Here is a 25,994-nt window from a genome sequence, read left to right as displayed (position 1 = left end):
ATAAGTGTGGTGTGACAATGGTGAAAAACCACAGAAATCACACTTCCTTCTAGCCATGAACAAGGAAAAACAGTAATATCCCTAAAGCTATTCTTCCTCTTTGCTTCACAAGTAGACGTTCTTCCTACAACATTCCTCAGCCTCTCTCTCTCTTACTACAAACTTAAAGGACTAGTACTCATATCCTCAGATTCATATACTATTATTTTCTCTAACAAGATAAAGGAGATATTTACACTATCCAACTTCTGAATAAAAGGTTAGTTCATGACCTTCCCAAAACTAAAAAACAATATTAAGTGAGCACGATAAAATAGGACTCCTCTGCATCCAAACATGCCTTAAATAGCTAATAACCTTATTACCATTAAAAGTTCCAAATCTTTATTTCCCACAAATGAATCAGGCCACCTCCTGATTCTTATGAGAAAAGAAAAATAACTTGGGTTGAAGCATGATAAATTACAAATCTCTCCACGTTAAGAAAGTCTCAGGATGACAAATGTAAAATGTGAACTGACCTGAATCCATCCTTCAATGCTGGTTAAATAATCATACTAAATAAAGGAACTTCAGTGTTTTAAAATTAAATGTTTGTTTTTTAATATTCAGCACTGAATGTTTTCCTAATGCTTGTCTATCCAATGTTACAAGTGGGAGACATTTTTCAGCCTGTTACAGTTGGCCCTTGTAGTCTGAGACCCAAAAACATAATTCAGCAGAGAGGGGCAAAGGAAGCAATGTCCAGATGCAGATCATCTTGGTCTTGGGGTTTAGGACTGAGGCAAGTTAAGGTGAAGTTTCAGATTTGATAATATTGAAATCTCTTATGTTGTTCCTGTGAGATTTTAGCCCCAAGTGGTAAGAATCTCCTAAGTTCAGATGACTTCATGAGACTCAATCAGGGCCGGCTCCAGACACCAGAGCAGAAAGCAGGTGCTTGGGGTGGCCAATGGAAAGGGGCGGCACATCTCTCAGTCCCACTCGGAGGGAAAAACCGGCCGCCGAATTATGAAGTGGCGTGGTAGAGCTGCCGCCGATCGCTTGGGGTGGCAAAAAAGCTGGAGCCGGCCCTGGACTCAATCATCTTGAACTACATGCAAACCAGAACTAAAGAATGAGACCAGACCTGATATGGATCCAACCATGAACTGTAGGGGTAGGTTCAGATATGGGTGAGTTCAAATCAGTGGTTCCAATTCAGATATTTCTTGAGGGGAGCAAATTATAGTCACTCCATCTCCTGGCAGGGACTGTATTTCAGTCCCCGCTTGTTCCCCTTCCTTCCCTAGGGTCCCCAAGTCTCCCTCAGCCAGGGAGTTTCCCCTCTCTCTTTCCCACAAGGTGCATGAGCTGGTGTTTCCAGGAGTCAAGTTCTTGGCAGACTCCCCTGCACTCCGCTGTACAGGAACAGCGTCCCCATGCATCAGGTCACAATGCCATTTGACTCTGCTGCCCCTCTGTCTGTATGGAGGAACAGCCTGGTCAAATGTTAGTAGTGTGACTGGAGTGTATCTAGTTAAAAAAGAACTAGATAAATTCCTGGAGGATAGGTCCATCAATGGCTATTAGCTATTAGCCAGGGAATAGGCGACAGGGGACGGATCACTTGATGATTCCCTGTTCTGTTAATTCCCTCAGGGGCACCTGGCTTTGGCCACTGTCGGAAGACAGGATACTGGGCTAGATAGACCTTTGGTCTGACCCAGTGTGGCCGTTCTGATGTTCTTATGTTCCATGGCCTATGGAACTTTGAGAAAATGCAAAAACCTTGGGGAGGGACATTCCCCCTCTGTCCTATTTCCCTGCTGGAAACATTAAGTACAACATCCCAGGAGTGTGTTTTACCCAGTAATCATGTATTTCATCATGTTCACTGTAATCGAGATGGTTTAATTGATGCCTTATGATTCTGTTAGGCCTTGCTCATTTTTAAATTCTTATTGGGTTCAGTTTATTCTCATTCAAGTTTTAGGGAATAAATAATTGAGTTTCTGGTTGGGAACCCCATAATTTATTTGAAGAGCATTTGGCATGCATATATTTTTCATGTATTTGTTTTTTGTGTGTCTGTCTTATTTCCAGCCTACACACATGCATGCACTTGAGGTAATAGCTTTTATAACATCTACCAATGCTGTCTACAGTGTTGGGGGACCTGCCAGGAAGAAAATACCTTTCTATTATGTGACCTATTTCCTCCTCTGCAATAATCTCTCTTTAATTGCACACTGCGTTTAGCCTCTATGCAGCCTCAATGAGTCACAAGAGTAAACCTTGGCTTGAGCTTGTGCCTCCAGGGTCCATCTCAATTATCATCTGGCACCCTCTAGTCTTGCCAACTTTACAGAAACTTTTGTCTCTCAAAGCATGTCAGGCCCAGCGTGAATCATTTTATTATTTTTTTCTGACCAGTATCAGTAACATCATCTACTTTTCCATGTAAAACCATTTTACTCTCATACCATTGAACACATTGAACATAACACACGCCTTATTGTGACATTAGGAATAGAGATGGCTATAGTTGAGGTCGCAAAGTGATTTCCCTTCTAACTCCTTTTCTTTAGTCCCTCATGATTTTTTGAAACTTTCACCTTTCAGGCTGAAATGTTCCCGGCATTGTCTTTGCCCACAGGACTATTTTAAAAGTTTGAATAAAATTGATGTGGAGTGGAAACCTCGTCTCCCTTTGTTCCCCAATATGCAAAACAAACGTAGGATGTTGTCCTCAAGATATCTAGTGGCAGAGTAGAGAGGTAGAATGATGACATTTTGCATGGAAAAAACTCTAGAGGTGGAATAATTTCAGGTGTTCTGATGAAAACTGGTCTTGGTCTGGCTGTGTCATAGTTCTTTGAAAATCTCACTGTGCACATGCACATGACATTTTGTCTTACCATGTTTTTTTTGCTAAGCTCAGTAAGAACATAGCTGAGGAATACAAGACTGCTCATACAAATGTACCTGCTGTAGACCCTGATTCAGCAAAGAACTTAAGCATGTGCATAAGCCGAGAATGTATTTATGTCCAATTGACTTCAATGGGATTTATGTGAATGCTCAAAGTTATGCACATGCTTAGATACTTTGCCGAATAGAGATGCTTTTAAGAACATGCTTAGGTGCTTTGCCTTTACCGTGCTGTAAAAAAATATAGTGACCAGTGAATAAAGGCGATCTTATTCAATCCCTACATGTATTGCAAGGTGCCCTATTTATTGCTTCTTTTCATAGGGAGTACATAATATTTTCCATGTGAAGTAATGGATCCTAAGCTGTTGTTTGCTTTTCCCTCAACATCATCCTTCCCTTGACAGTAGCCAGCAAACCACAGCCCTAAACAAACCTATTGTTTTCTTACTCAAGGTCCTATAAGTACTTTATGAGAAGTTTGACGGACACTGCGTAAGTCTCCCTATGCCAAATGGTCTCACCTCCTAGGGAGACTCCTGGCAGTTACTGACCTGATGCAGCTCGCATGGACATCAACAGAAAATATCCCATTGACTCTAATGGCAAGCAGAGCAAGGCCTAAATCAGCATGCTGAGAGGAGAATAAAGGGAGAACGGTATTATATTGTATCATCTCAGCTATACTGCATGATTTTGCAGTTAATGAATTGGGGTGACAAGTGCATTCCTTCTCCCCTCCCCACTAAAATGACAGACTATCGCCAGCGGAAAGGACCCACACTACATGCTAAAGTGAAAAGTTCCTTTTGCTCCGTTGTTATTTTATCTCTTGTTCTGCTTGGAGGAGAATGGAAGAGCTAGATTGAGCTAGATGAGTTCTGATCAATATCGATTTCCCAGTCTATTAATTGAACGAATTCTCATTCAAACTGTCCGGCATCCTCCAAGTCTGTTGAAGGCCATAACAAGGTTCTCGCTGATTTGAATAAGCATTGGATTAGGTGCTCAAAGGGCAGGCTGTAGTGTGAAGCACTCCTGAGGAATTAGCTTGACCAGGTTTTGATCTAGGCTAGTGTGATTCTCGTCAGAACCAGAGCTAATGGAGGTTAGATGAGGACAGACAGTAATGAGACAAGCTGGGCTCTGTATTATATACTTCCTGTGCGGCCCTATTGACTTCATCTGGTTGCACAAGGTGCAAGCAAAGGCGTAATTTATCCCGCCAGCTTTGCACTCCAACTCAGCTTTCAGAGGATGTTTCAGAGTCTGATGTCTAGAACAGGTCACCTCTTGTGTTTCCTAATATTCTGTTGTTCCCCTCGTTCCATTTACCACTGGGGAATATAGCTCTGGGGAGAATATACAGGCATGGCTAGAAGTATCAGAAAACACAGAACACCAAAAAAGGAGAGACAAAGCAAGAAACATCAGAACTTTGAAAACAAATAAAGCAATCCAAAAATATGTTTCTATTAGTTGTATAGATAAGAAATGTACATTTGCTAGCCTGGCATTTTTCCAGTGCAGCTTGTCAAACCAGGTTACATTTGAAACGTGCCTAGAGCAAAGTATGTGAAAGATCGGCATAAAGATGTGCTGAACTATGCACAGGCTTGTTTGATTTGGGGTGATTTTCACTTTTCATCAAAGGAACCACCTGATCCTCTTTCATGGGTAATGTCTAAGTTCATTACTATTCCTCTGTTTGCTTTGGTTACTGGGGCTCATTAGCGAAAACTTCTTATTTAATTTCTTATTTCTCCATTAAGAGCCATTTCTTATAAAGATAAAATGTTCCACTTTGTTCTCTTGACTTCTAATCCACAAATCCCTCCCTGCCTGTGCTGTGTTTATTTACACCCAAGGGAATCTGTACTGCATAACATGTCACTCCAGGTTATTTTTTCATTTCCCAAGTTTTATCTTTTCTAGGGGAAAAAAATACCCCCAGACCTAGGAAAATATAATTCCTTTCATGCACAGAAGGGGAAAGCATATATGTACAACATGACGGACTTCAGCATGTGTAGGTCGCAAAGCATACTCAATTGCCTTGCCTAAGGCGGATCAGCAGATTCAAAGAAAGGGTGGATGCATGACCTGCTAAATACACGGGCCAAAGCAGTCACAAGTGGGTCCCTACATTTAAGTTAATGATTGCACACTAGGCTCCTGAATAATAGAGACCTGCTTTTCCAGGTGCTGAGCATCTGCCGCTCCCCTTGACTTCTGGGCAAGTGGTGTTAATTGGCACCTCTGAAAGTCAGGCCAGTTTTATTGAGGGGCCTAAACAAGGATTTAGGAGCTTGATCCAAGTCCACTGAAGTCAACCAGGGTTCTTCCACTGACTTCATTTGGAGTTGGGTTAGCTCCAAGGTGCCTAACTTCGAACACCCACCCCCCCCACACACACACACTGTGGGGGGGTTATGCTGCTGTCTGACCCCTGGTCTTCAGCTTTGTCACTGCTTACCCTACAAGGCTAACAGAAACGGGGAACTGGAATGTATTGCTTCTCTGAGCAGCATTCTGTGATGTTTTTGATGCAAATGTTGTTGGTTTTGGGGGGCTGGTGAGGGCAGGTTTTAGGTTTGCTCATCCCAGCTGTGAGCACAAAGAAAGGTGCCTATTGTGAGAAACATATTTATAAGAAACAGAGAAAAAGCTACATGCTTATTATCACTTGATACTCCAAGTATTTACATGCATGAGTGGGCAACTGAACTTGTGTATTTGCAGGATTGAGACCCTGTAAACCTATCCATGAAAAATGGAAAAAAAAAACTACTAACACAAAACTGACTCACGGGAAAGAGACAAAACTGCCTACCCAAGCTGCTGTTCCTTCAAAATGGCTGCATGTTTCCTGCGACATGATTAAAGGGCAATGTTGTTCTCCTGAGAGTGATACCAGCTCATAGGAAAAGGCCAATTGGCAGATGCTGTAATGTCTCTCAGGAAAGTCTGTCATAGGTTTTAAAGCCAGAAGGCCCACCAGATCATCTCTCTGACCTCCTTTATATCATAGGCCACCAACACCAACCAGTTACCTGCACACTGAACCCTACAACCAGATATAGCCAAAATATAACTCTCAGGCAGAGAACAGGAGGGACTGAGGTGCATCAGTGCTTGAGGGACCTACAGTGGCAGGGAACTGATTAAGTGAGATATAACTACAGTACTTCTTTTCCATTGTGCACTAGTAGACACAGTAGGTAGTGACTTCGATACCTAAAGTATCCATTGGCATGCTAGATATTTTTGAGATATGTGGAATACCCACTGTTACTCTGCTATGTTATATACCCACTACCTGCTCATAATAAATGATAGGGACTGATCCCAGCCACATGATACCAGTATAACTCCATTGACTTTAATGGTGCTACCTTGATTGACACAGAGAGGATCCCAGGTATTTCATAACTTCATGCAGGTAAAGATCTCAAATTAACAATATCCTGGAAATCCAAAATTTCAGGCTATCACACAATCCATAACTTTGACTAATATTTTGTTTCACAAGCTTAAAATATTGAAAACTAGTTGGTTGCAGTTAATTTCCTTGCTTTGAAAAGATCAATAGAATGTTGGAAAAAGTCATCCAGGTCTCTCAGACTAGCTTTGTGAATTAAATATGTATTTAGGCTCAACTGCATTAATATGTTTGTGTATCATCTAGTGTTGATTCTTTTCCTTCTGAGTTCCAAACTCTTGCATCATTCTTCTTCCCTTTCATCACTCATTATTTATTGATCTCTATGCGCCAGTCTTTCCTTCCTCATTCAAGCAAGCTTTACCTCTTCTAACCTCAACAACAACAAGATCTCTTGGCCTCTGTACCACTTCTCAATGACTGTAACCCAATCTCTCTTCTCCTTTTATCCTCAAAATTTTGAAGCACATTGTTCATTCACAGCTTTCAAGATTCCTCTCCCTCTTTCTCCTTCACACTCTTTCTCCTCTTTTGAATAGAACTCCATCCAACTGCTTTCTCCTTTTTCCTTCCATGTTGCTGTCATTGACCATCCACCCAAGTCCTCCCCCTCAGCTGTCCTGTCTGATTTTGACTCCTGGTTATCTCTCTTCCTGTCCTCACAATCTTCCACATTCATTCTTGGCAACTCCAGCTTCCATGCTGAAAATCCATCTGACCCTTTAGCTGCACTTTCCCTCACCCTCACCATTCCATTCAACCTGCCACCCTAGTTCAGCTCCCCCACTCACCAAAAGGGCCACTCACTGGACTAGGTCTTCCCCAAGCATTGCTCTCTCTGTTTCCGAGTCCCCCTTCTCCGACCATCACCTGCTCTCTTTTAGCATCACCCATCAGCTCTATCCTTCATACTCTGCCACTCAACCGTGACTTCTTGTTCACTCTCAGTCTCTCCTCCCTGCCCTCTCTTCCCTTTCTTCCATTAACATGATTCTTGACTCTTCCTGTACGTCACTCTCCTCTACCCTTGACTCTTTTGTCTTTCTCTCCTATTTCAAGGTTCACTTGGCCAAAAATCACCCCTGCCTCCCCCATCATCTGCTTCTGTCATGCTGAGGAGCATCCCTGGCAGAAATCCTGTCACTAGGTTGATTACCTCCACTACAAATTTGTTCTCCCGCTTCAGCTCTTCCATCTTTCTTGCTAAACACCTCTAATTTTCCAACTTAACTGAGTCTCATGCCTGCAATTCCAATTGCCATTTTGCTGCCTTTGGCTCATGCCTCAAACCCTCCCTTCTTCTTGATTCCAGTTGTCTCTCCACAGAAGGACTGACCAATTTCTTCCAAGAGAAAATTGACATGAACTTCCCTCTCCTATCAGCTTGCCTTCCCTTTCCCCCACAACTCCTGTCTCCTTCTCCTCTGTCACAAACACATCTTCTCTCCTCCTATAATCCCTCCACTTGCCTTGGTAACCTCATCCCATCTCCCTCATACCCACTCTCATGTTCTCCCTTACTCTTCTCTTAACCTATCACTCTCCCCTCTTTCCTCTCATAGTAAAAAATATGATCTAGTCTATCCCATCTTAAAAAACGCCTTTGACCCCACTTGCCTTTCCAACTACCACACCTTCTTCCTTTTCATCTCTAAGCTAACTGAATGTACTCTCTACAATTGCTGCCTGGAGTTCCTCTCTTCCAATTTCATCCTAGATCCACTTCAGTCTGGCTGCTGTTCCTTGCACTCCACTATGACTGCTCTCATCACTTGTTCTGAGGTCCCAAAGGAGGTGAGAGGCAGACCAATTTAAAGTTTTGGGAGGAAGATAAAAGGAGATAACATCAGGGGTGATGTCATGATAGGGATTCATTATAGATGACCAAATCAGGAGGAGGAGGTGGATGAGACATTTCTACAGCAGATAAAATAAATATCCAAAACATAAACCTGATAGTAATGGGGGACTTTAACTGCCCAGAGATCTGTTGGAAAAGTCATATGGCAAAACACAAAATCTCCAGTAAGTTCTTGGAATGCGTTGGGGACAACTTTTTGGTTCATAAAGTGGAGGAAGTATCTAGGGGGACAGCCATCTTAGACTTGATTCTGACTAACAGGGAGGAATTGGTTTTAAATCTGAAGGTGAAAGGCAATTTGGATTGAAAGTGATCATGAAATCATGATTTCATGATTCTGAGGAAAGAAAGATGTGAAAGCATCAGTATAAGAACAATGGACTTCAAAAAGCACACTTTAACAAACTCAGAGAACTGGTAGGTAAGGTCCCATGGGGAAAAAAATTAAGGGAAAAAGGAGTTGAGTTGAGCTGGTAGACAGCAAAACATCCTGATGAGAAGGAAAGACAGGAAGAATAATAAAAGGCCAATATGGCTCCATCAGGAGCTCTTTAATGACCTGAAAATAATAAAGGAATCCTGCAAAAAGTGTAAACAGGATGAATTCCTAAGGAAAAATAGAAAACAATAGTGCTAGAATTTTGGGACAGAATCAAAAAGACTAAGGCATAAAATGAGTTACACCTAATAAGAGACAAAAGGCGATAAGAAGAGGGTCTACAAATACATTGGGATCAAAAGAAAGATGAAGGAAAGTGTAGGTCAAATACTTAGTGGGAAAGGAGAGCTAATAATGGATGGCATCAAGAAGGCTGAGGAGTTTAATGGCTTTATTGCATCAATCTTCATTAAAAAATATTAAGTGCAACCAGATGCTTAACACAATTAATATTAACAATAAGGGGGAAGGAACACAAACCAGAATAGGGAAAGATCAGATTAAAGAATATTTAGCTAAATTAGATGTTTTCAAGTCATCAGGGCCTGATACAATTCGCCCTAGGGTACTTAAGGAACTAGCTGAAGCAATCTCAACCATTAGTGATTATCTTTGAGAACTCATGGGGGATGGGTGAGGTCTCAGAGGACTGGAGAAGGGCAAACCTAGTTTCTATCTTTAAAAAGGGGAGCAAAGAGGAACCAGCGAATTATATGCCAGTCAATCTAACTTCACTAACTAGAAAGATACTGGAACAAATTATTAAACAATTAATTTGCAAGCATCAAGAAGATAATTGGGTTATAAGGAATAGCCAACATGGATTTGTTCAGAACAAATCAAGCCAAACCAACCTAATTTCCATCTTTGACAGTTACTGGCTTAGTGGATGCAGGGGAAGCAGTAGATTTTCTATAGCTGGATTTTAGTAAGGCTTCTGAGACAGTCTCACATGACATGCTCATAAGCAGACTAGGGAAATGTAGTCTAGAAGAAATTACCAAGAGGTGGGTGTACAACTGGTTGAAAAAACATATTCAAAGAGTACTTATTAATGATTTGCTATCAAACTGGGAGGAGGCAACTAATGCAGTCCTGCAGCGGTCTGGTACTATTCAACATTTTCATTAACAAAGTGGATAATGGAGTGGAAAATACGCTTATAAAATTTGCAGATGACATCAAGCTGGGAAGTGTTGCAAGCTCTTTGGAGGACAGGATAAAAATTCAAAGTGACCTGGACAAATTGGAGAATTAGAGAGACAAGGTGGGTGAGGTAATATCTTTTATTAGACCAACTTCCGTTGGTGAGAGAGACAAGCTTTTGAGCTTACACAGAGCTCTTCATGTCTGAAAGCTTGTCTCTCTCACCAATGGAAGTTGGTCTAATAAAAGATATTACCTCATCCACCATGTCTCTCTAATATCCTGGGACCAACATGGCTGCAACAACACTGCATACAGATTGAAGAACTGTCATGAAGTCCATAAGATGAAATTCAATAAATACAAGCACAAAAGACTATACTTTGGAAGGAAAAATCAATAACAACTACACAATGCGGAAAAACTGTGGTAGTACTGCTGAAAAGGATTTGGGGGTTATAGTGGACCACAAACTGAATATGAATTGTCAATGTGCTACAGCTACAAAAAAGGCTAATACGATTCTGGGGTACATTAACAGGATTGTTGTATGTAATATATGCAGGTAATTGTCCTGCTCTATGCAGCACTGGTGAGGCTTTAGATGAAGTATTGTGTTCAGTTTGGGGCATCATACGTTAGGAAAGATGTGCTTAAATTGGAGACAGTCCAGAGGAAAGCAACAAAAATGATAAAGGTTTAGAAAACCTGTCCTCTGAGGCATATTTGGTCTTGAGAAAGGAAGACTGAGGGAGCACCTGATAACAGTCTTCAAATATGTTAAGGGCTGTTATAAAGGGATCAATTGTTCTGCATGTCCACTGAAGGCAGTACAAGAAATAATCAGCTTTATCTGCAGGAAAGGAAATTAAGGTTAGATATTACAAACAGCTTTCTAACTATCAGGATGGTTAAACTCTGGAATAGGCTCACTGGAGGTTTTTAAGAACAGGTTGGACAAAAAAACACCTGTCTGGGTTTGTCCTTCCTCAACATATAAGGCTGGCCTAGATGACATCTCAAGGTCCCTTCCACCCTCACATTTCTTCCTAACTGTTCTTGCTATTCTTCTGGGTTGTCTTCTCTCTGTCATCATTCTTTCACAAAGATTCACTTCTCAATCTTTTTCTCTTTTACAAAACTTGGTAAATACAAGGTTAGCTATTTGGTACAATGTGTATTTCATTATGTATTTTTGTTTTGACGGTAAAAAACCAAAGCTGGGATTTAGTCACTCTGCTCAACACTGGGTAGTTATTTAGTAGAGTGTCCATGCATTTGAAAATCACAGCCTGGGGTCCTGGTTCAACTTTAGAGCTGGTTGAAAAAAAAAATTAAAACTTTTTATATCGTAAAAATAGCTTTTTGACAAAACTATTTTAAGTATGATAAAGTTTCATTTTCACTGCATTGTTTTTTATATGAAAACCTAAAACATTTTTGAGGAAAACATTAAACAAAAACAAAAATGTTTATTTTCATCCACATTTTTTTCAGAAAAAAATAATCATTTCCTGACCAGCTCCATTTATCTTTGCTAGTCAGTTTTATGCTGGTATAAATCCATTGATGTCAATGCAGTTGTAATCAGTGAAGTTTCATAAACTTAAAGCTGGAGTATTGTAGTGGTGAATCAGACCATTTGGCTTATGCACAGATAGGGTTATTTTCTTTGAGAATGGATTTACTATGCACAATCCTTCATAAATGTATAGCCTGCTGTAACATGAACTCCTTAAAAGCTTTGTTTGTCACTCATAACTTCCCTTGGACCCAAAGATACTCCCATTAAAGCACCCAGGATCAAGCCCATTAGGAGGAATAGTTCTTATTTTAGCCACACTGGGTAGTTATTTAGTAGAGTGTTATCTTACTTTCGTTTGTATGTTGAAAATGGTTTGATTTCTTGGGCAATGCTGAATTCTCATGACAGCAAGGCCACAGACAATAGGCATAGTAGGCCCTCCAACAGTCTCATGCATAACAATTTGGACCAATGTTATTTATGTTAAAGAAATCAGTACACAAGTGATACCTTTGTGCTTTATGTTTTGGCTCTTTATCCCCCAAATAGATGTCTTGGCAGTTTCCATCTACGTCATAAATATTCTAAAGACTGTGAAACCAAATTCAAGAAGGGTGGGAGACCACCTAGATAGGAAATCCTGGAGAAAACAAATGATGTACTTTTCAGCTATAGCCACTGCGTATTTGCAGAGCCCATGTTTGCAGATCAGATGCGGATACAAATTTTGTATCCATGCAGGGCTCTAAGTATTTACACTGAGATTCAGGCTCTTTATGGATTTCACACAAAGGATGAGTTTGTGATGCCATTATGTTGAACAGTATCTTACTCCACAAGTACTGACGCTCCCCGGGTTGCACAAACCTGACTTATGGAAATCCGGACTTACGGAAAAAGTTCCGTAAGTGCCTTTTTTGTGTGTGTGTAATTGTTGCGTAAAACTCGATTTACGCAAGGCTTTCCGAAACGGAACGCTTGCGTAAGTCGGGGAGCTTCTGTAGTCCCATTAGTGTTAATGGGTCTATTTATAGAGTGCCAGTCAATGTATGTAAGGGTGTCACAGTCTAGCCCAAAGGAATCACAACCTTGCCCTCACGATTGGTTAGGGCTCTAGTCTGGGAGATGGGAAAGCCAGGTTCAATTTTCAGCTCCTTCACAGACTTCCTGTGTGACCTTTGGCAAATCACTTAGGCTCTCTGTGTTTGTTTCCAATCTGTAAAATGGGGATAATAGCACTACCCTACCTCACAAGGGTGTTTGTGGGATAAATATATTAAGGATTGTGAGGAGTTCAGGGCAGGTCTACACTACATCTGGGAGTAAGCCACCCAGCCTGGGTCCACAGACTTTAGTAGCAGGGCTTGTGCTAGTGCTCTAAAAATAGATGTGTAGACAATGCTTGGATGCTGCGTGGCTGGAGCTGGAGCTCTTAAGCTCCCCCTGGTCCAGGCTTCGGAGCCTGAGCCGCAGTGTCTACACAGCTATTTTTAGAGTGCTAGCGCAAACTTCACCAACGTGAGTCTGGGGACCTGGCTGAGAGACTCAGTCCCCCATGCAGTGTAGACATACCCAGATACTAGAGTGATGGGGACCAAATAAGAACCTGGCACAGGATTATGCTTGGAGCTGTCCAACCTTAACTTTTTAGCTAACCAAATTTCAACTAGATTTGATGATACCACCAGCAGCTTGCTGCTTGGAGAGCTGATCCAATGCAAATATGTCCCAATTCTGCCAGCTTTCCTCACAGCAAGTAGTAACGTATTCTGTACGTACCGGTAGTCCCGCTGAAATCAGTAGTGGTAGCACAATGTTGGCCGCTACCCAGAGTCAAGGTAAAACTAAAAGCGTTCTGCCCTACTGGAGAAAAAACACTAACACCCATCCAAAGAAGCCAAACTGGGGACAGATGCTATTTGGAGTAGTAACAGTGAAAAATAGATGAGAATGATCCCTTGATACAGGAATCTCAGAGAGCATCATGTTATTTCCAAGGAGTACATCATTTTACATAGTTATAACCTACAATTATTTCTCCCCAAGTAAACATCTTTTATGACAGCCCTTAATGTTGGCACCCGGCCAGTCACATTTAAGAGCAAGGTGCAAGTGTTACAAAGGCTAGAACAATCATTCCTCCATGAGGGAGATTATGTTCTCTGAGGTCAGTGGATAGGCTAGGGTAGAACATTAAAGAGCAAGCAAACAAGGATAGCATTATCACACTCAAAGCCCTTTTGTGTTTGGCAAGAGGACGAGGACTCGTCATGAGAACGGTGCCCAATGAGGTGCCCTCTGCAAACTAATCCGCGCAGTTCAGATTAAGAGGAACCCTTTGCAATAAGAGGCTTACGGCCCAGTGCCAAGCCTCACCTAGGATTGGATGACTCAGAACTTCCCACACATGCACGGAAAGGATGCCAATACTTTCTTCTATGATAGCCATGTCCTTGGAGCCACACAACAAACCTAAATTCTTCTCTTAAATAAACGTTGCTCGGGTGCTTCCAAAAAAACAAATATTGCAGCTAAACTGCGGGGTTGGAAGGCAGGTTACCAAAGTGATCAGAGAGAGGATGGAGAAACATAGCTAACGAGGAGTTTTGACTGAAAACACATTTTTTGTTTTCTTGGCTCAGTAGGATCCTTCCCCCCCGGCACTGGGCAATGCATTCCAATATTATTTCAATATGTAACTAATACAATGTGGTTTAGGTTTCACTCTTTCTTCCTTGAATAAACATAAACTAAATTTTGACTCCACACACTGAGAAATTAAAAACAATGTTATGTTCCCATCAGAGAGGGCTGATTTGAAAGTTGTTGGTGGAAAGAAAAATGACAGAAGATTGTTGAGATGACAGGAGTGCTAATGGCACCTGAACAAATGAATGTGTTCTCTTTCTCTAGCGGTAGATTTTCTGCCAGTTTATACCTTGTATAGACATTTCTAGTAGTGCAAAGTTGGTGTAAAGTGCTACCAAATCCAAATGGAAGTGATTTGCACATATTATGCACTTATATAGCTGACAATGCAACATGCAAAACAATCAAACTTTCATTCTTTAAACACACAGACAAGAGGAACTAGATATTTTCAGAGTTGTTAGCATGTAGAAGTTATAATCCTCTCTGTAGCTACTCCAAAATCCAATGCAGTCCTTTGCCATTACTAAGAGAACATTGTATGTACTTTTCTGGTCCCATCATTCTGTAAGCACAGAGACAGGGCAGTTGAGTTGATCTAAAAGGCAGTAATATAAGTATTCATGCAATTTTAGCACTGGAGAGAACTAAGGCAAATATACTTGGCAAAAGCAGTCATGACAATACTCTGGATATCCACTCAGAAATGATGTCCCAGATGTGTTAAATTTCCACCACAAAGAAAGGGCCATATTGTGCCAGGTTTTCATATGGATGCAGCATTAAGATGGCACCTGGAGTGTTCCCTGTCTTGTGCATGCAGTGTAAAGACTCCTGTTAAAGCTTCTGTGTTCTCTCCCCAACTGCCCCGAGGGTACCCAGCATCTTAGTCATTGGGCACGTGAATGTTTTAACAAAATAAATCATGACTAGGATTTACCAAGAATCCTAAAGGAGTTAGGTACCCAACTAGAATTGAATTTCACTGGGAACTGGGCACTGTTGTAATAATTGAGGCCTAGCAGGCTTCCTGTAATTGTGAGCCTAACTGGCGAAAAGTGGGTAAAGGTTCACGAATTGTCACAATGAATTAGGGTTACCATACGTCCTCTTTTTCCCGGACATGTCCGGCTTTTCGGCAGTCAAACCCCCGTCCGGGGGGAATTGCCAAAAAGCCGAACATGTCCGGGAAAATGGCGGCTCTGTTTAAGAGCCGGGCTGCCTGAACGCTACCGGCTTCGGGCAGCCCCGTGCCTCCAGACCCTGCGCCGCCAGAGCCCGGGAGGGGAAGTGCCCGGCTGGGGATGCAGGGTCTGGAGGCAAGGGGGCTGCCCGAAGCCGGTAGCGCTCGGGCAGCCCGGTTCTTAAACAGAGCCTCCAGCGGCTGCGGCTCTGTGTAACTGACATTATGTCAGTTACACACAGCCCCGGCGGCTGGAGGCTCCAGCCGCCCCCGCTCTGTTTAAGAGCCGGGCTGCCCGAGCGCTACTGGCTTCGGGCAGCCCCCGTGCCTCCAGATCCTGCACCCCCAGCCGGGCACTTCCCCTCCCGGGCTCCGGCGGCGCAGGCTCTGGAGGCACGGGGCTGCCCGAAGCTGGTAGCGCTCGGGCAGCCCGGCTCTTAAATAGAGCGGGGTTGGCTGGAGCCTCCAGCCGCCGGGGCTGTGTGTAACTGACACAGTGTCAGTTACACAGAGCCCCAGCCGCTGGAGGCTTTGTTTAAGAGCTGGGCTGCCCCAGAGCTACCGGCTTCGGGCAGCCCCGTGCCTGGAGACCCTGCGCCGCCGGAGCCCGGGACGGGAAGTGCCCGGCTGGGGGTGCAGGATCTGGAGGCACGGGGCTGCCCGAAGCCGGTAGCGCTTGGGCAGCCCGGCTCTTAAACAGAGCGGGGGGCGGCTGGAGCCTCCAGCCCCCGGGGCTCTGTGTAACTGACCCAGTGTCAGTTACACAGAGCCAAAGAGGAGCAAAGCCTCCAGCCCCCTGGGCTGTGTGTAACTGACACAGAGGCTCTGTTTAAGAACCGGGCTGCCCGAGAGCTACCGGCTTCAGGCAGCCCCCTTGCCTCCGGACCCTGTGCCCCCAGCCGGGCACTTCCCCTCCCGGGCTCCGGCGGCGCAGGGTCCGGAGGCACGGGGGCTGCCCGAAGCCGGTAGCGCTGGGGCAGCCCGGCTCTTAGAGCCTAAGAGGAGCAGAGCCTCCAGCTGCGGGGGCTCTGCTCCTCTTCGGCTCTGTGTAACTTATACAGTGTAAGTTACGCAGAGCCGCCGGAGCCCCGGAGGGGAAGTGCCCGGCTGGGGGCGCAGGGTCCGGAGGCATAGGGGCTGCCCAAAGCCCGAGCGCTACCAGCTTCACGGTTTGCTGGGCAGCCTCCAGACCCTGCGCCCCCGGCTGGGCGCTTCCCCTCCCAGGCTCCAGCTGCGCTGGGGAAGCGCCGGCCGGGGGCGCAGGGTCTGGGGGCTGCCCGGCAAACCGTGAAGCTGGTAGCACTGGGGCAGCCCTTTCCCCCTGGCTGGGAGTGGGAGGGAGGAGGGGGCGGAGTTAGGGTGGGGGAAGGGGCGGAGTTGGGGCGGGGCTAGGGGTGGGGAAATGGGCGGGGCCATGGCCCGTGGAGGGTCCTCTTTTTTTATTTATGAGATATGGTAACCCTAAATGAATTATTATATAAAATTGTATAAGAAAAGCTCTAAGAAGGAGACATTTAAACAGAGAGGTCTACTGATTCCACCCAAGGACTGTGTTAAGATCATGTCTGGTAAACAAGAGGAGTGTGGGACCAGAAATTAGGCCTAACTGGTGGATAAAATAATGAGGAGATAAGCTGTTCTGCTCACCACTCCTTTGGGAGGCCTTTAAAAAGAGACTCAAGGGAAATAAATGACTACTACCATCACTACGACAGCCACTGCTAATGCATTTTTCATTGTGACACCCAGACCTTGGCACAACTCACCATCACCACTGCACCAGCAAGAACGCCTCCCTTGCGCATCCCTATCTGTCCTCCAGTAGCTTGCTTCTGTCCTAACTCTCTCTGTCAGCTTTTCACCTGATCCTGAAATCAACTTCACCGCACAGCACCAGCATTACAAGATGAGACCGCCCATCCGGTTGTGCTTGGCCTGAAAAGAATTAATGAAGGGGAAGGACCTACCAGACCAACCAGATGACGTGTCTCACCGGATAGAATCATAGAATCTCAGGGTTGGAAGGGACCTCAGAGGTCATCTAGTCCAACCCCCTGCTCAAAGCAGGACCAACCCCCAACTAAATCATCCCAGTCAGGGCTTTGTCAAGCCTGACCTTAAAAACCTGTAAGGAAGGAGATTCCACCACCTCCCTAGGTAACCCATTCCAGTGCTTTACCACCCTCCTAGTGAAATAGTGTTTCTTAATATTCAACCTCAACCTCTCCAATGCAATTTGAGTCCATTGCTTCTTGTTCTGTTATCTACCACCACTGAGAACACCCTAGCTCCATCCTCTTTGGAACCCCCCTAGTTGAAGGCTGCTATCAAATCCGCCCTCACTCTTCTCTTCTGCAGACTAAATAACCCCAGATCCCTCAGTCTGTCCTCGTAAATCATGTGCCCCCCCAATCATTTTTGTTGCCCTCCGCTGGACTCTTTCCAATTTGTCCACATCCCTTCTGTAGTGGGGGGACCAAAACTGGATGCAATACTCCAGGTGTGGCCTCACCAGTGCTGAATAGAGGGGAATAATCACTTCCCTCGATCTCCTGGCAATGCTCCTACTAATACAGCCCAATATGCCGTTGGCCTTCTTGGCAACAAGGGCACACTGCTGACTCTTATCCAGCTACTCGTCCACGGTAATCCCCAGGTCCTTTTCTGCAGAATTGCTGCATAGCCAGTTGGTCCCCAGCCTGTAGCGGTGCATGGGATTCTTCCTTCCTAAGTGCAGGACTCTGCACTTGTCCTTGTTGAACCTCATCAGATTTCTTTTGGTCCAATCCTCTAATTTGTCTAGGTCACTCTGGACCCTATGCCTACCCTCCAGTGTATCTACCTCTCCCCTCAGTTTAGTGTCATCTATGAACTTGCTGAGGGTGCAATAAACCCATCATCCAGATCAGGGGTCAGCAACCTTTCAGAAGTGGTGTGCCGAGTCTTCATTTATTCACTCTAATATAAGGTTTTGCATGCCGGTAATACATTTGAACGTTTTCAGAAGGTGTCTTTCTATAAGTCTATAATATATAATTAAACTATTGTTGTATACAGAGTAAAGTAAATAAGGTTTTAAAAATGTTTAAGAAGCTTCATTTAAAATTAAATTAAAATGCAGAGTCCCCAGGACCCGGGCAGTGTGAATGCCACTGAAAATCAGCTTGCGTGCCGCCTTTGGCACGGGTGCCATAGGTTGCCTACCCCTGATCAAGATCATTAATAAAGATGTTGAACAAAACCAGCCCCAGGACCGACCCTTGGGGGACTCCGCTTGATACCAGCTGCCAACTAGACATCGAGCCGTTGATCACTATCCGTTGAGCCCGATGACCTAGCCAGCTTTCTATCAACATATAGTCCATTTATCCAATCCATACTTCTTTAACTTGCTGGCAAGAATACTGTGGGAGACCGTATCAAAAGCTTTGCTAAAGTCAAGATATATCACATCCACTGCTTTCCCCATATCCACCGAGCCAGGTGTACTGGGGTACAGAGCAACAGCTGTCATGTCTGACCTGCCACCCCAAAGCATCCATCCTTACTGACTAGCTGCCCTCTATCCTGAAAACATTGACATAAGCTATACTTCCCCCTATCTTTACTATCTTATCTCTTCTCTCCCTTCTTCATCTATCTGTTTTGTCAAAAGCAGGAAAGTGACTGTTATTCCTGACTCAAAACTGAAGAACAGAACTAATCCTTTCTTCCCCAACAATAAGGATCAGTTGGCAGAATAAGAGTCTCTAACCAACATTCACCCTCTCTTTAAAAAGAGACTTTGATAGGTTTTGATTGTTGCTTTTGCATAATCATTCAATTTCAGTTTCACTGCTTTTTGTCTTGTCTTGATTCTTTTCCTTTTTTTTTGTTTTTCAGTCTATAAATTGGTAGCCGTTGGTATGAATGTCCTCGTGTGTTTCCCATGGTACTAAGTAGACTGAGGTCTCTGTATACTAAACCCCAAACCTTGTTTAACACTGGTTAATGTTAAACTGTGACAGGGTCATATTAAGAACTTCGACTCTCACCTCACTCCATTTGGCTTCTTAGAAAATCAAGGCACTAATTTCTTTTGAAATATTAATGTACAGCATCTGCTTTCACTTTCCTCAATACTGTATTTATCGATGCTTAAGCGCTGTAAAAATATATTTAAAAGAAAAATGAAGTGACCCTTTCCAGGATAGCCATGTTTGTACTCCTGGAGAGAGAGAGAAAGAGAGAGAGATATCTTTGGGTGTAGGCATTGTCCTGTTCTATACATTTGCAATATGCCTTATGCAATGGGTCCCATATCTGGTTGGCCTGTAGGTGCTATCACAATGTAATAAATACATAAAATCTCTCTCTCCTTTTCCTTCTCCATTGACATAATTCAGTAGTAGAGTTGCATTATACACATCTTTTAAAATGTCCTAAAGCAAACAGTGATCTCATCCTGAATGTTACCTCTCATTTCTGCTGCTTTCCAGGCTCCCTTGATTACAATACTTGGAAATTCCAGTCAGGGTTCAGTGGATTCAACAAGACTCCCAAGCTCATCCTGCAGAAGAAGGAGTTTAAGGGGTATGGATGGCAGTTCGTGGGATGTCCTCTGAAGCTTTGGCAATTTGTTCCCAGCAACTCAAATCGTGTCACGTTTTATCATCATGGCACCATATCTATTATTTTCAGTCCACACTGTAAAGCTGGGTAGAGTATATATGTTTGTGTCAAACAGTTCATCCACGGTGAGGTGTCTTATTCTTCATATCTAGCTCACCCTTTCATATAGTTAATAGACCTCCACTTCAAACAGCTTGGTATTTCATGGTGGCCATTTCATCAGGGTCGTTCAAGGAATAAAACATTGACTGTCATATATATTTCGTCATGGCATCAATAAATCTTGACTTGTACAAGTACAAAATAAGGCTGTCGATTTCCAGTTCCAAATTGCACAGTTGTGTATATGTAGAGAGTCAAATAATAATTAATTGAATAATGTATTCAATGAATTTCACAATGTTTATCAAAGAAATTACTCAACAAGGCTGAGATTCAGGAAGCATTTAATCATGGGCTTAAATTTCATTGACGTCAATATGAGATATATATTATCAACCAGGACCCATAAGATAGGCAAATGGAACATATAGGTGTAGGTGTGTGTATCTATATCTAAATCTATATAATTTGCTTATTTTATGGAGCACGGCTGATAATTCAATGACTATAGTCATAAATTATTTATTCTGTGAATTTTGAAACATTTTTGAATCAATTATATATTAGAGTTGGTTGAAATTTTTTTGATTGAACAATTTTCCATAGAAAAATGTAGTTTTGTTGAAATTGAAACATTTTGTGGGAATAATTTTGATGAAATTTTCAATGGGAAAAAGTCAAAATGGTTTGATTAATTTTGTTTTGACTTTTATATTAGATTAGAATATTAATTGAACATTATTTACTTATAATAGTTAACATGATATATATACAATATATATTATATTTATCATTTGAATATATAAAATGTCAAAAAGAAACATTTTTTTTAATTTTAATTCAATTTTTGGGGAATTTTTTCCCTAAAGGAAATTTCTAAATTTCAGTTTTTCAATTACATTTTAGATTTTTTTAAAATGTCATAATTTCCTAGAAAATGGAAATTCCCATACCTGACTAATTCTAATATAAATATAACTATTTGCCCAATTCTACTAATAGGAATGGATTTTACTTTGCAGGATGTGTTCATATAATTTAGTACTTTACCAGCAGTTGAACATTTTTCAGTAGGTCTATTTTCATGCCTGCTATAATTAACCAGGGCCAAATTCTCTAACCCGCATCCTACCTTGATATTTAATGATCTGAAAAGAAGTGTCCAGGTTTTGTGCAGCTCACATGGACTTCAGTGGGAGCTGGGGCTGCTTAGCATCTTTGAAAATCAGCCCATTTCTAATTGTCACTCGTGCTTAAAAATACTGGCAAACGTCTCAGTGAGAAAGTATTCCCAATAAGCTCTTACAAGACCAACTTCATTGATGAAACATGGGCCAGAGTGTTTCAGCCCAAAATAAAAGGAATACAGTGAGATCATTTGGCACCCCTTTTCCTATTTAAGTCATTAGAAAGCATTTGCTGAAAAGGTTTGATTAGATAAATCCATTGCATAGTGATAACATGGTTGTTGCTGATGAAAGACAGAGCTGCTGTACTGTGAGCACAAAAGGCCAGATTAGAGCTGAATTAGAGACATATTATTTGGATCCCAATCCTGATCTCAAGCACCACAAAGTTTGAGGGATGGTTTGACCTAAGGTTTGATTCGGTCCACAATGGAGGCCATTAGAAAAATTCAGATATGGCTTCAGATTTCAAACACGCTCGAGATGGGTTTTTGGTTCAACCCATGTCTAGTCTGGACATTTGTGATTTACCATCATTTCCTGATATAGTCCTGTTGAGTCCTGTTCAAAACCTTCTTAGTTAGTTTTATTCCTTTTTAATATACATGTTGGCAAGTTATGTCTTGCAAATCAATCCCTCTATTTCCTCTGGCAATATGTACTATAAATATCATAGAACGTACTGAAATAGTGTGAGAACAAAGCCCTTATTCCTTTCCAGCGCATGATGTGGGAAACAACTATTGCTATTAATTATATTCAATTGTATCTGAATTCAGTAGGTGCTCTACTTTACAATCTCCATAAACCCATGTGGTTGTTATCCAGTACTGAGATTAACTTTTCATTGCGAGCCTTTAGAGATGACTGCCTAGTAAATCTATGCCACAGTCGATGTAATTTTTGCTGGTGACAATGATACTTTGTCTCCCCACTGAGTTTACATCCTCTGCATTTGGCAGGTAACCCTTAAATGACAGGAAGAGCTTTGTTGTGGTCCGTGATTCATTTTACTTATCCATCTACCACTCCCTGGGTGTAGTTTTATATGATCTAGTTGTTTCACAATGAGAGCCAGTGCATCTCTGTAACAATGTGGCACTGCATGCAACGTAAAAGAAAATCTAGTGATTCAGCAGCTCTAAAATGAGGCAAAAGCAACATTCATTTACAAGTCTTCTACTGCCTGAGCCACCCTGAAACAAGTCTGACAAACTAAAATGCTTTCAGTACACACCTCTCATGTATCTTTCGAGAGGTGTCATTCCTTTTAGACCCAGAGTTACGTGCACTCCATGAAGATTTGGCGTCCACTCACTTTTATTGTTGCAAATGATTTACATCAGATATAATGAGTCCTGAAATGGAGATTTTAGAAAGAGTTATTTACACGAAAGGAATTAACACTGCAGCACTTGCAGTGGGAGCATGCTCTAGGGTAGGGGTTCTTGAACGGCCACAACAACTGGTTTTCTGCATATAAAAGCCACAGCTGACATTAGGGGGTAGCAAGCCGGGCAGTCGCCTGGGGCCCCACGCCATAGGGGCCGCTGTGAAGCTACATTGCTCAGGCTTCAGCTTCAGCCCCAGGCAGTGGGGCTCAGGGCCCTGGGCTTCAGCCCCATGTGGTGGGGCTTCAGCTTTCTGCCCTGGGCCCCAGCAAGTCTAACACTGGCCCTGCTTGGAGACCCCCCCGAAACCTGCTTGCAGCCCTCCCACCCCCAGGAACCCGTACCCCTGGTTGAGAACCACGGCTCTAGTGGATAGGGCATTGGACTGGAAGTCAGGGAATTTGCTTCTTTTTCCAGATCTGCCACAGACCTGCTGCCTGGCCTGGGACAAGCTATTTCACCTCTCTATGACTCTATTTCCCCAGTCCACCCTTGTCTATTTAAACTGTAAGCTCTTTGGAGCAGAGATTGTCTCTCATTCTTTCTTTATATAGTATTTAATGTAATGGGGCCCTAATCTTGGCTGGGACCCCTAGGCCTTGCTATAATATATCAAAACAATTATTTTAAGTATCCTGAATAAATATTTTTGGGTCCCTCCTTATTGGGGTTTGTCCATACATTGCGTCACACATCTGGGCCCTGTCAGGTTGAGAAGTATGTGTCGAAAGGGCATCAATTAATGCATAGATGTTATAGGTAGCACCTCTGATCAAATTTGGGAACCTCTTTTTTTGGGGGGGGGGGGGTGCACTACTGACTAGTCAATGCCTTCACTGCAAAAAAAGGTGTGTTTTTTACCAGGAATTAGTTAGCCCAGGTTAAATCTCAGTAAAGATACAGCAATATGGGTTTTAACCCTATGCTCCCCTACAAGCTTTAACTCAAGCTGCTAACCTCAGTTAAAAGCCGAGTTGGTGTGTCTTCACTGCTATTTTAACTTGAATTAGCTAATGTGAGTTAAGGTTACGCTCCCCCCCGCCCAAGTGAAGAGGTAGAGGTACCATAGAAAGGATTCTAACCCAGAGTTCCAATCCTCTAGGTGAGCGCTAAGCCCATTTTGCAAGAGGATTGCCCTTGTCTTTGCAACAGACACCCTAATTTGCATGATTCTGTTACAAAACCAATAGTGAAATGAGTAAAGTATGACTCAAGAGCAATTTGAGGGGTAGGGCTTATGTTGACATTAGCACCACTGCATGGATCGGGGTGAACATACAGATTACAGAACACTAGATGTGACTCCGTGAGCACCTTTCCTTATTGTTTTGGGTTTTTTTGTAAGTGCAGTCTGGGCTTGTGAAAGGTTCCAGGCCTGTTCACAGTCACTCTACAGACCACAAATTATTTGTAAAAAGTTATTTGGCTATACATTTTGAATGTTGAAAAATAATCTGAAAACATTGTAAGCTGTTTGTGAACAAAAGAAGAGGCTAATTTCATTGAATGGTTTATTTGCTATGAGTTACTTGATCAGCATGAAGGACATTATTTGGCTTTCTGTTTGAATGTGCCAGCCACCTCTTGGGTGACCTCAGGCAAGTCACTTCACCTCTCGGCGCCACAGTTTGCCCATCTATAAAGGGGTGGGGGGTAATACTACTGACTTCCCTTGTGAAGTGCTTTGAGATCTTATTGATGAAATGTACTATATAAGAACTTGGTAGTATTAATTCAATCTGTCACTCAATCAATGAAAAATTAGCTCATGATGGATATAAAGTCTAAATTCAAGCATTTCTTGTGCCATTATACTTCATAATAGTAGTGGTAGCCTTTCTGGAGAATGGCAAGGGAAAATGGGAAGCCAGTTATGTGTAATCATACAGAGAACTTCAAAATCATGCTTTGGTTCAAGGTTTTCCATATTCGTTTTAAACGTGTATAGGATCTTGCAATGTACTTGGGTTTAAAAATATAATTCAATCATCATCAATAATAATAGGAATAAAAATTGGTTTACTTTTATCTTTGTAGCACATTGCACTCCATTTAATCAGATATCCCCAAACTGCTAGAAGGCAGCCAGTATTCACACAGAATTTCTATTCTTTAACTCTGCACAAATACTGAACCGTACTCATCCGAAAAATCCAAAGACAAGCAATCATTTGTAAAGCACTCTTGGGCACACTGCACAGCAGCAAGGTGTATTTGCCTGATTCTCCAGACACACCCCTTTGGATGGGTCACGTTTGTTAGTGTCACGAGATAATTATGCAGAACTTAGTACATCCTAAGAACTGAAGCTGGCTTTACTTGGTGCTTCATGCCACATTTGAACTTTTTTCCACCAGCTTCTTAATTCAAACAAATATAGTTGCCCCAGACTTAAATTCATTTAATACTATAGGCTTCAATTATTTTCCTGAATAATTTAGTCCCTACTGTATGGCTGATTTAGGAAGGTACTTACATATATGTAGAATTTTAAGCATGAGTTATCCCATTGATTTCAACAGGATTACACATTCCTATCGAGTCAGAGTTCGTATAAGCAATAAACCCCAAGGAAGCCATGTACATAGATATGGACATTTTGGGGTGGTTGTCTTACTAAAATAGCCAATTATTTCATGCCATTTTGGCCCATGTGCACTCAAACAGTTCAGTAGTTTATCTAATACAGGCCATAAATTATTCCTTATTTATTCTGATCACCTGCATTTCTATAGCTGCTGTTTATTTATTCCACCATAGATTTGACATACATGTTTTGGAGGCAGTTATAAGAATTCTAAACAGGTGTCTTCATGGATTAAATGCCAGTTTTCTTTAATCAAAGGTTATTAACTAAGCACATGTGTAAGCGGTATCAGGCCCTAACTTTACTTTCATAAGTATCCCGTAGGCTTTAGAAGGACTACTCAAATGAGTACACTTATGCACATACTTAAGCATTTGACAGGATCAGGGCCTAAAGGAAGCAGTTATTTCTTCCTATGCATAGAAGAATATTCCCAGTGGGTGTTTAGTTCCCCTCTTCAGATCACAGCTGTTACTCCTACCCAGGCAGTAATTAATATGGCCACTAGATGACAGTACTGCATGATTAAAACAAGGTTCTGCTTTTAACAGATTGAATATTTCTCTGAAGGCCAACAACTTGTAAAGAAAACTTCAGAGCTTCTTGTAAATTAAATCTTCCCCAAGCCACCTTTACAACAGACTCCAAAGAGCAGGAGGAGATTACAGTGATCAAATCAGAAATATCTGTAGTATTTTTGCATTTGTCCTTAATACGTATAATTGATAACTGGATAAATTCTAATACTAATAAAACAAACATTTTTAGTTGTAAGTAGCATGTATGGAGATTTTAAAGTTAAAAGGACTATATACTATTTTAGGCATCCTAAAGTGTTCATCACTGTAGTGCCTTGCTCGTAAGGTCTCTAAAACGTTAAAAGAGACGGTAAGAGAGTACACCAAAGTACACCGGGGTTGGACATTTTCAAGAGTGCTGAAATTTTCCATTGAAATTT

General features: G+C 42.3%; 1 long non-coding RNA gene across 1 annotated transcript in view; it reads right to left on the bottom strand.

The window, feature by feature from the left end:
• The window catches only part of LOC135972512 (uncharacterized), a 50,254-nt gene extending 30,172 nt beyond the window's left edge, over positions 1-20,082 (bottom strand). Inside the window, exon 1 of the long non-coding RNA XR_010588977.1 lies at positions 19,614-20,082. This is a non-coding gene — a long non-coding RNA (uncharacterized LOC135972512). The remainder of the gene's footprint in view (positions 1-19,613) is intronic.
• Positions 20,083-25,994: the final 5,912 nt, after the last annotated feature.

This window comes from Chrysemys picta, chromosome 6 (assembly GCF_011386835.1).
Source record: "Chrysemys picta bellii isolate R12L10 chromosome 6, ASM1138683v2, whole genome shotgun sequence".
Lineage (NCBI taxonomy): Eukaryota > Metazoa > Chordata > Testudines > Emydidae > Chrysemys > Chrysemys picta.
Note: the sequence above shows the minus strand (reverse complement) of the source record. Positions and strands in the feature narration are given on the sequence as shown.